Here is an 11,031-nt window from a genome sequence, read left to right on the forward strand (position 1 = left end):
TCCATCCATCCATCCATCCATCCATCTATATATATATATAAACAGTGATCTTAGACTCATGTACAGCTGCCACAGAGCTTTATATTGTGTTGTCAATCTTTACTATCTGTATGTAAAGCTATATTCATTAACAGACAGATAGACAGACAGAGGAGAAGAAAATGCAGAATGAATAAGTTAGAGTGACACAGGGTGAGAGAGATTTATAGAGCTACAAAAGTAGACTCAGATCATTGATAAATAGAGCAGACTGAGGGTGAAGTGTGTTCACTGTTCAGGGAGGAGTGTGTTCAGGGAGGAGTGTGTTCAGGGAGGAGTGTGTTCAGGGAGGAGTGTGTTCAGGGAGGAGTGTGTGTAAGGATTACTACACTGGGCTGGACTGACTCTTGGGACCAAGATAAAGTAACAAACACACACAGAAATGTACTGTAGCCTGAAATAAAGACACAGCAAGTGCAGAACTACTGAGACAGTAGTTAAAATCTATCTATCTATCTATCTATCTATCTATCTATCTATCTATCTATCTATCTATCTATCTATCTCATTGGTCTATTAAGCGATTGAACCCCAAGAATCGCCGCTTGCAGCTATATTTATTATTATTATTATTATTATTATTATTATTATTATTATTATTATTATTATTATTATTATTATTATATCTATTTGTATTAACTGTAATATTAGTGGCTTAATAAACCCTCACTGCACAGAGAAATACATAGACTCACATGCCATTTTTAGACTCCTAAAAATATATTTTTGTACATTTGTACAGTATTGCTATCCAACACTCCCAACATCACACCCTGGTGTTGCTTATTTCGTAACACCTAGTTATTTCATTCTCTCTCAAAACCACACACCCACACAGACACACACACACAACACACACACACACACACACACTCATTCCTGAGATGTATCACACCCATAAAGGGTCATTTTCCTGGCAAGGTCTGTCCATTTCGTCTTCCCTGAATAATGCAAAACCCACCTACACCCCCACCACACACACACCACACACACACACACAAAGCTCCACACGTATCACGTTCTCCGCAGTCCCTCTGAGATCATCCCGCTATTCCATTTCAAAGGTGCGGTAGCCTGCAGCGCTCTCTCTCCGGGTGAAGGTTAACACGCCGCTCTGCTGTAGCAGTAAGTGCATCTCTTTGTCCGTGTGAAGAGAACGCTCTTCATGGCCTGGATCCTCAGAAGCATCTCAGTCAGTGTGAGGGACGTGTGTGTGTGTGTGTGTGTGTGTGTGTGTGTGTGTGTGTGTGTGTTCAGAGTGGCAGAAGCTCCAGTATCTCAACAAAGGCCTTTGTACTCCGACACTTTTGGGAAAGAAGAAGTCTCTTTCAGTGCTGACGTCTTTAATGTATTGCTGGATTTCCAGCTCCATTACATCAAGAAGGAAGCTGATATTAATATACAGTCTGAATCTTTTTTTTCAGTTCATTTGGCCTACAGTTCTTTTGATAGACAGAAATAGACAATAGACACAGCTCTGGAAAAAAGGAATACAATAAGAAAGCACTTTAAAATTATAAGTTTCTTTGATTTTACCAAATTAAAAACCTCTGAAATATGATCAAGAGGAAGATGGATGATCACAAACAATCAAACCACCAAACTGAACTGCTTTGGTTTTTGCACCAGGAGTAAAGCAGCATAAAGTTATCCAAAAGCAGTGTGTAAGACTGGTGGAGGAGAACATGATGCCAGCATGCATTAAAATAGAGTAATTCATGTTTTCTGTATTAGGTCTAATAACTCAATGTAACATACAGTAACTAGGGTTTAAAGTGTCAAAGCTGACAGACGTAAATTAGGTCCACCATGATTGGTTTCCGTGATTTGATTTGAACTCATTTGTATTGGTTTCATTTGATATATATGGACCACAGTGTCTCATAAGTGTTTCAGAGCCTTTTTTGAAGCTGGAGTAATAAGCAGAAACAGAAAGATGGAAATAACAATGTGTGAAATTGCATTCTCTCCATATTATTTCTGGGCAGGAACCTCAACATGAGATCATCAGCTCTTCTCCTGCCGATTCTGATTAAAACCAGGCGTCCTCCCTCTCTGTACAGTGCTATATATCGCTGTATTTTGGTCCTGAAAACAGGGCATTGCTGGATTTATTGTGAAAGATACTCACTGAAAGTGCTTTGAGTAAAACTGCTTTTCAAACAGCATTTTCTCTACAGAGATCATTTCACCAGCCTTTAGAGCAGATGCTGGCGATTTCTTTGCTTTAAAACACTGACATAGACCTGATTAGCTAGACTTGATTTTAGTGGATTTAGGTGTATGTGAGCAGGGAAGCTACTGTGCTGAATACTAGGCTTCCAGGAAGGAAACAATTCCCTGCTTAAAAAAAAAAACCTTCATAAAATCGTCTTCATAAAAACACTATGGGCCATATTTTAGCGATATACAGCGCACTTGTCAGTTGCGCTTTGCACAGATTGATTTAGGGCGTTTCCTGTGTTTTTAAAATTATGAGGTTGTAAAAAAAATACACGGCTGACTGTTGACTGTTGTCAGGGTTTTAATCAGTCAGTGGCGCACCTGTGTTTCCCACCGCCAAGATACAGAAAAACACGGCAGAAATTTACCTGAACACACCTCACTTCCAGATCACTATGCCCATCAGCGTTAATATATTCCTAATATATTCCTAAACTCTAATGCTATTTTGACGACACGTGCACAAGGCCTGAAAGTAGATGGGGTTGATGGGGTGTAGGATAGCAACAAGCATCACGACACGCCTTTTGCAGGTTGTACGATGGGGCCCTATATGTCTAAATGTCTGTGGACACGTCTACTAATGTGATACTGTAAGCACGGGGAAATATTGCAGCTGTTTATATCAAGCTGTCATAGTAGAAAAAATAAGACTAAATGAACCACTGTCTGCCAACAATTTTTACATGTAAAGATTTTGTGGTATGATACAATAGAAACCCCTAATTTTAATGAAACTAAAGATTTTGAACAGTACTGTATGTTAGGCTTCAGTACCCTCTCTCTGTTTATTGTCAGTGTGGTGCATGTGGACGCCATACGGCGAGCGTTCTGTTGTCTCAGACGTCACAGACACATGTTACGTCTCCTCAGATCTTCCGCCAGATGGATGCAAGCTTCAGTCACAACTACAGAAAGGAAACAGAGCTTCTCTCAGCACAGCTGATCAGTTTAACACAGCTAAACACCACTGGAGGAACAGAGCATATCAATAAAGCACCTCAGCACTGGGTTCTCTGGAATGATGATATGTTCGGGATCAGTTGGAAAAACTGCAATATCCTTGATTTTTCTGAAGAAACACTAATAAATTAACTGGTGTCCCAATACTTTTGGTTATACAGTGTTTGTATTTAGAATCATTTTTATAATAATCCTAAAACAATGCAGTATAAAGAGGCAGCTTGGGTGTGAGAAGAGCAGCCGTATAGCTGGCCTGCTGTTTACCCCTCTAGGCTACACGTTTACACTGTGAGTAATTGAGTGTGTGTGAGTGTTTGAGAGTGTGTGTGTGTGTGTGTGTGTGTGTGTGTGTTTAAATGAGAAAAAGAAACAATAAAGTCTGCAGTGTTTGATGTGAATCTCTAAGGTTTGATATTCCTGCTGTAGAGCCTAGTATTTAGTTTATAGACACTGAGACGCAGAACTCATGAATGGGTAGCTGATGAAATTCTGTTAATGTGTGTGTGTGTGTGTGTCTGGGGAGCAGCGAGGTCATGGCTTCCTGCTCAGAGACAGGAAGTGACCAGCTGGCCACTGTGTGTCCAGAACTTCTTACAATCTGCTTTCCTGCGTTTCAGCGCTGAGATAACCCGTAAAGAACATTACGACAGCGTTAACACATCTACACACCTCAGTAACAACACAGTGTTCAGCACGGCTACTGATTCTGAATCAGTTTCAACAACATGCTCACCAACCTGACTCTCAGTTGTACCAAAAATAATCATAAACGAAGACATGAGAGGTTGAAGTACCATTTGATAAGGTACAGTGTTTACAGGCATTTTCATGATACAGAATATTTATCCTAGTATTTTGTAGTTCCCTATGATTTTTGTGATTCAGGAAACTGAATACGTCTGGAACTCGAAATTGAGGTATGAAAACAAAATATATATATATATATATATATATATATATATATATAAGTCACTAAAACAAAGGAAGCTGTGATTTAAAATGCATTTATACTAAAATTGACATATTGCTAGGGCTGAACGATTAATTGCATTTGCGATAATCTCGCGATATTTTAAAACGCGATTCTCTAACCGCACTGGCTGCGATTTGACTGGTCACGTGACTTGGGAGCGAGCCAAGCTGAGGACGAGCGGAGCATACCCGAGCAGAAGGCAGGGAGGTGGAGAAGTGAAGTCAACACAGCACACTTTAGGGCGTTTTCACACCAGCACTATTTGGTCCGGTTAAAACGAACTCTGGTCCGTTTGTAACTTTAGTGCGGTTCGATTGAGCAGGTGTAAAAACAGTAATCGCACTGGGGTGCGGATCAAAAGAACCGGACCGAGACCAGCTAGAGGAGGTGATCTCGGTCCGGTACCAAACGAACTCTGGAGCTGTTCGCTTGTGGTGAGAACGTGATCCGGTCTCGTTTGGATCCAGCTATTAAATATAAGCCATTTATTTGAGCTAAACTGCTGATAAAGCAAGCATAATTTAAACTGATATATTAGCCAGATAAAGCTAATTACCACAGCTGTGAACAAACACTGTGTCCATGCACGCGCTGCATTCACTGCTCTGTTTATTATGTATAAATCTGCGCTGCATTCACTGCTCACAGCCGCGTAACTCTGTTTATTATGTATAAATCTGCGCTGCATGCAGAAACACTGTGTTTGAAAGTGCAGCGTTTCAGCGTTCAGTGTTAAAGCACAGATATTTGCGCTGGAACACAAAATCTTCTCGCTGTATTTACTTTTTTCGTATATTTATATTTAATGTACTCCCGTGTCAGACAGCTCTGACCAATCAGAGGACACAGGCTGCTCGCGTGGTTTATTGATGCGCATTTTGGTGCGTTTACATTTATGCCTATGGGAAACCAGACCGAACAGAGAGAGAAAACGCTCCAAGTAAACAAACTCATTAGAAACGAACTACAGGTGTGAAAACGCCCTTGTTGCACAATGGCTTCAGGCTCAACAGAACACATCAGTTGTGTAGAATTACTTTGGCTTTAAAAAAGAAGATGCTGCTCAACGTCAGGTACTGTGCTAAACGTGCCTTGCTACTGTTGCTATGACGCGAGGTAACACTACAAACCTTTTTCAGCATTTAAAAAAACACCACAAAGCCTTGTGTGGTATTTGCAAGGCTAAAATGCCAACGACCAGAGCTGCATCTTCAAATACAGAAAATAACGTGTTAAAGCAGATTCTCTTTATGTTTTTTTGCACTTTAATTTTTCATGATGTTACTAGCTGGAGAGCAGTAAGTTAAATTTTGTATATCTATTGTTTTTCCTAATTAAAAAAAAATGGTGAAAAGGAAAAGCATAGATTTTTTTGCTTTATTGTTATCTGTGCTTTAAGTAAATCTGACATTGTTTATTATTAAACAGATTGATCTATTGCTTCTGTTGTTGAAAAATACTTGAGAAGACAAACATGTCACATGACATCGCGGTGTTCAGTAGCTCCTCCATTTCCACTCGCTGTTGTGTTTACAGTACATGGATCTCCGTGGAAACCGTGGCTCGCCCAAAGTGTACAGTAATTACGGTGTGCAGCAGTGGACAAATATCTATTTTATTAAAGGCGAGGAGACGAAACTCAGAGATGTGCATCCAGACGGGACTAAAATTACCGGAGGAGCACGGAGTTCAGAGAAAAACAGTAGATAATTCAGCCTGTAATTTTCTCAGAGGACGTCTGAGAAAAACACCTACATGATCTTTCTGGACAAGAATAAAAGCACAGAGGATAAAAAACTACTAGACGTACTAAGAGAGGCCTCAAGGAGCAACACAGATAGAGAGGCACTTGGAATTTATATGAGCACTGATCAGCCTGATTGATTAATGTCTCATGATAATGATCAGCCACTAAACGAGGAGAGCAGCTTCCATCCATTTGTCTTCGCATCCGTACAGAACTGAACATCAGCGCTGTAGAGTCAGAGCTGTGGAGGGGAGAAGATCACAGCAGGGAAGCTCTTCAAAATAAAACTGAACACATGTAGGACAATGTTAGGTCAGGCTCAGACACACACTACTCGCTTCAAACTCTATTTTTCATGTGTGTCTTTTGTCTTTGTAGACAATAAAAGCTCAAATCCTTTGTTTCAGCCCAGAGAGATCTAACAGAATCAGCGCAAGAACCAGATTCACCTCATAAACTGCCTTTAAACCAATTAGACGGCTCTCCTCCCCACCCACAAAGAAGCAGCTTCAAACAGAATGTTAAATGTAGCACCACCTCGGAGAACACGCAGCACAGCGGGGGTCCCTGAATCCCCCCGTCTACAGATACTGAGCCTCAGTCACGTGATTCACCCAATTTAATGCTGTGTATCATCAGCTGTCTGCAGGAACAATTTCATGAGATTCCAGGCTGAGCTTTCAAGTTTTTATCTGCAGGCGCTCACTGTTAATGCTGAGATCTCTAATGCTGAACACTGTACTGTAGCCTACTGTACTCCACTATACTCCACTGTACTACACTATACTCCTCTATACTCCACTGCAGAGTTTACTGTTAAGGTCAAGTCATCCAATGCATCTGCGAGAAGGTGCAGTTCAGCAAAGCAGGTGGTTCAACCTGAAAATGATTTAATCACAGTATAAAACAAGTAAAAGAATAGAGATGGGACCAATGTAATCCAATATCAGTATAGATATATTAGTATGTCTGTCAAGTTTGGATTTAAAAATAAGGAAAATTTTCTACTGCCTGTTTCAAGCTGACCCACCAGCCCAACCAAGCTTCAGTATCTCTTATATTTTAAGACAGATTTACAAGAAATGTAAAATGACCAAACTACAATCACATCTATCCATCTCTCGGATTTGTTGTTCCAGGGTTGTTCCTGCTAATGCAGTTCTCGTGAGTTTAGTGACATTTCAGTTTGGAGAGGAACAGGAATGTTTTTTAATTATAATATAATTCAGGACATTTTACGGTGATTAAAAGGGGTAAAATACAGTAGTTTCCCAACCAAAACAGGACACTTGACAGGTATGGATATCAGACAGACAGGTCCAATCCATTTACTGATCCAGATCCAGTCCAATCCCATGGTAACTTTAACTAAAACTAAATGAGAAGCATCACCTATCCGGATTCCAGTTCCACAGCTTATCACAGCAACCCCAATCTATAAACCCACAAACATTAACAGTGGGCTTGAGTTAAACATCATTTGTCTGTAGATATTTTAGTCTGGAAATAACTAAAGCAATACAATTACATGTAACATGAGTAGAAAAGTGCCGTAACATTGCACAATTTAACCAGAGGGAAAAGAAGTACAGGAAATAGAAAATCTAAACACACAAGTGAGTTTTATCTAAACACACAGAACCTGACATGTCACTGTGAACATTAGCTTGTTTAGGTTAACACTGTGATGGCTTATAACCAGTGGAAGCTGTTTATAAGAGGAGCACTGTGTGCTGTCATACCAGTATCGGTAGTTGTGTATCAGAATAAAATTGGAGCTAAAAGAATGTGGAATAATGTGACTCATCGTTATTAAAAGGAGTTTTTGTTGTTTTTATTTGTTCAACTAGATTTAGACCAGTATTGCTGTAAGGATTGCTAAATGTTTGCATTTAAATCAAATTAAATTAATTTAAATTCAGAAACAAGAGCAATAGCTTCATCCTCTAACTCCCAAATGTCCAAAACATTGGATCATTCCAGAGAACTCAGTTCCACTGCTTTATACTTGGTGCCAACAGGTTCATGATTGTCTGCGTAAATTTCACCATATTATATATTTTTTATCATATTTCCCAGCACTAAGTGGAACAGTTGTTGGTAATTGGTAATCCAATTGTTAATAACATGCTGTATGTGTATATTATATTATCGATGTTGCACAAATACCTTATTTGTCCATTTTCGTATTTTTTGTCCTCATTTGAAGCTGGCCATTGTCTTTACAAAGTTTCACAATTTCACAATAAATTGGACCAGTAGAAATGCTTAAAAATGAAAGTTAAGTAGATTTTTATTCAAGTATTTTTTTCTGTAACAGCAAAAACATGAGCAACAGCTTCTTATACACCCTCAAATCTCATGTCACAGCTCACAGGCGTCCAAATCCATAACTACAGACTGCTCCCAAAGCCACCTCCACTCTCCAGAGCTGCATGCCATTCCCATCCTCCGCCTTTCCCTCACAAGACTGAAGAGCCTGTGTAGCCCACACGTTTCCCTCACTGCCTTAATGCCTGTTCCACTAACCCACATCCCACTGAGTCTAACCGGTCAGAAACCCCCCCGGCTGACATAAACATAGCCCCCCTCCACACACACACACACTTAAACACACACACACACACATACGCTTCCATATCCAAAGGCTTTACTGCAGCACATGGCCTCAATCTGCTGAACAAACCCACTTCTGTAACAACAGTTAATAACCGAACACCTACTGTCGCAATAATAATTGCTCTCAGGTCCAGTCGCACTGCTGGCTATATAATATAATAACAACTAACAATGATTTTAAGCTCTCTATTTATTTAATTAATGCAAAATATATAATGAAATATAATTAAATATATCAATGATTACTATCAATATTATAACGATTAAAAATATCCTAATCTGTCTGGTCTCAGTCTCAGCCACTCAACCACTTGACTTGTACTCATCTTGAACTTGACTTGACCAGGTCGTGGTCTTGATTCAGACCTGATGTGTCCCAATACTGGTCAACTAATAAGAGTCTAGGTCTTAAACCGGACTTATTGTGTCTCGGTCTCGGTCTTGGTCTTGACTCACACTTAACCACTTAAAGTATTCATCTTGATTTGGACTCAACCTCTAAAAGTCTTGATCTTGAATCAGACTTTACCACTTCAAGCCTTGAATCGGACTAAATATGTCCTGGTCTTGGTCTTGACTCAGACTCCACTACTAAAAGTCTTGGTCTTGAAACAGACTCCACCACTAAAATCCTGGTCTTGAATCAGACTTTAATACTTCAGCTCTTGGTCTTGACTCTGACTCAACCTCTAAAATTTTATTCTTGACTTTGACTCAGCTATTAAAAGTCCCAGTCTTGGTCTTAACTTAATGGGTCCCAGGCTTAGTCTTGACACAGACTCAGACTTTACTAATAAAGGCTTAGTATTGACTTTAAATCATACTTTATAAGTCTTAGTCTTTAATCATACTTTACTACTTTAAGTCTTGGTGTTAAATCAATGTGTCCTGGTCTTAGACTTGGTCTTGACTCGCACTCAACCTCCAAAATTCTTGGTCTTGATTTGGACTCCACTACTAAAAGTCTTGGTCTTAAATCAGACTTTACTACTTTAAGTCTTGGTCTTGAATTAATGTGTCTTAGTCTTAGTCTTGGTCTTGAATCACACTTAACCTATAAAAGTATTGGTCTTGATTTGGACTCAACCTCTAAAAGCCGTAGTCTTGACTCAGACTCCACCAATAAAAAAGTCTTAATCTTGACAGGTCTTGACTCTGATCTGACATGTCCTGATCTTAGTCTTGATTCAGACTTGATAAATCCAGTCTTAGTCCTGAAAAAATCTTTAATCTTGACTACAACACCAATTACACCACAGCAGAGCATCATATACTGTATAATAAATCAGCTACAGCTCACCCACCTGTGCGGTATTCCCTCCTGGTTAAAGCCCAGCATGCGTATTCCTCCTCCCTGCGTCCCAGATCCGCTCAGACCAGAAGATCCACCACCATCCAGATCAGAACCAGCAGATCAGATCCAGCAGATCAGAACCAGCAGATCAGATCCAGCAGATCAGATCCAGCAGATCAGCTGCTCGCTACCGAGGCTGAGTCCCGCGCTGACCGGGGAGGGCTGATCCTGGGCGGGACTGAACTGAGCTGAACTGAACCGCCGCTGCCGCTGCTGGACGGAGAGGCGGCTCTCTCTCTCTCTCTCTCTCTCTCTCTCTGCGCGGAGAGAAGGAGGGATGGAGGGATGGAGGGAGGTGTCTGTAAATTCCTCTGTCAGCGGTTCTCCTCTCTAAGGGTTCTCCTCTATGGGGAGAGGACGCCACCTGGTGAAGCTATAGGGAATTACTCTCACAGTGTAAACAGACTGTGGGTGGATCCGGATTACAGTTTTTCTCAATTGGTTTGGCTCATTTCTTGAAACTGAGATGACATTTTTATAACTATAAGGTAAATTGGCCAAACATACTTACAGTTCTTCGCAACACTTCAGATAACCAGCAAAATGTTATGTCTCCCAAAACGTTCATTCTTGCTTCAAAATGAAGTCCCTCTCCCAAATACATAGTCAGTACCATAAAATTACATAGATCCTTCTCAATTGCTTTGGCACATTTTCCTTCATTTCATCCTCCTGTCAAAATAAACTGGACGGTGCAGCACAACTACATGGATCCTCATCACCTGCTCATATCGCTCCAAAAACAGTTTACCCATGTGTCAAAACTAATTTCCTTTCTCACACAAATCATCAGTGCCCCCAAAATGCATTGTCCGTTCGGCATTGTGTAAGTACTGCAAGTCAAAATGCTTAGATGTTTTGTCTTTATGGCAGAGGTCTAGCTAAAGAAATGCAATTTTTACACACTGCACTCATTCTGCTGAGGAATTATAACTATTTTTATTTACAAGTACATCTTTACACATTACTGTAGGTAGAAAAGAAAAAAAATTCTAAGGAAAATGTATCAAAAATACTATGTATGCAAAATACAAAAAACTGCAAAAACAAAACAAAATACATTACAGTATGAAAAAAGTCAAGCATCACAAATGTTGAATACTCTCCTCTCTC

At 40.0% G+C, this 11,031-nt stretch overlaps 1 protein-coding gene across 3 annotated transcripts in view; it reads right to left on the minus strand.

Moving 5' to 3' along the window:
* ptprea (protein tyrosine phosphatase receptor type Ea) overlaps nt 1–10,132 on the minus strand; it is a 121,399-nt gene extending 111,267 nt beyond the window's left edge. For all 3 annotated transcript variants that reach the window (XM_049464938.1, XM_049464937.1, XM_049464939.1), the window contains exon 1: nt 9,869–10,132. The gene's annotated coding sequence lies outside the window, so the exon portion shown is untranslated. The remainder of the gene's footprint in view (nt 1–9,868) is intronic.
* Between the last annotated feature and the right edge of the window lie 899 nt (nt 10,133–11,031).

This window comes from Astyanax mexicanus, chromosome 15, assembly GCF_023375975.1.
Source record: "Astyanax mexicanus isolate ESR-SI-001 chromosome 15, AstMex3_surface, whole genome shotgun sequence".
Taxonomy (NCBI): Eukaryota; Metazoa; Chordata; class Actinopteri; order Characiformes; family Acestrorhamphidae; genus Astyanax; species Astyanax mexicanus.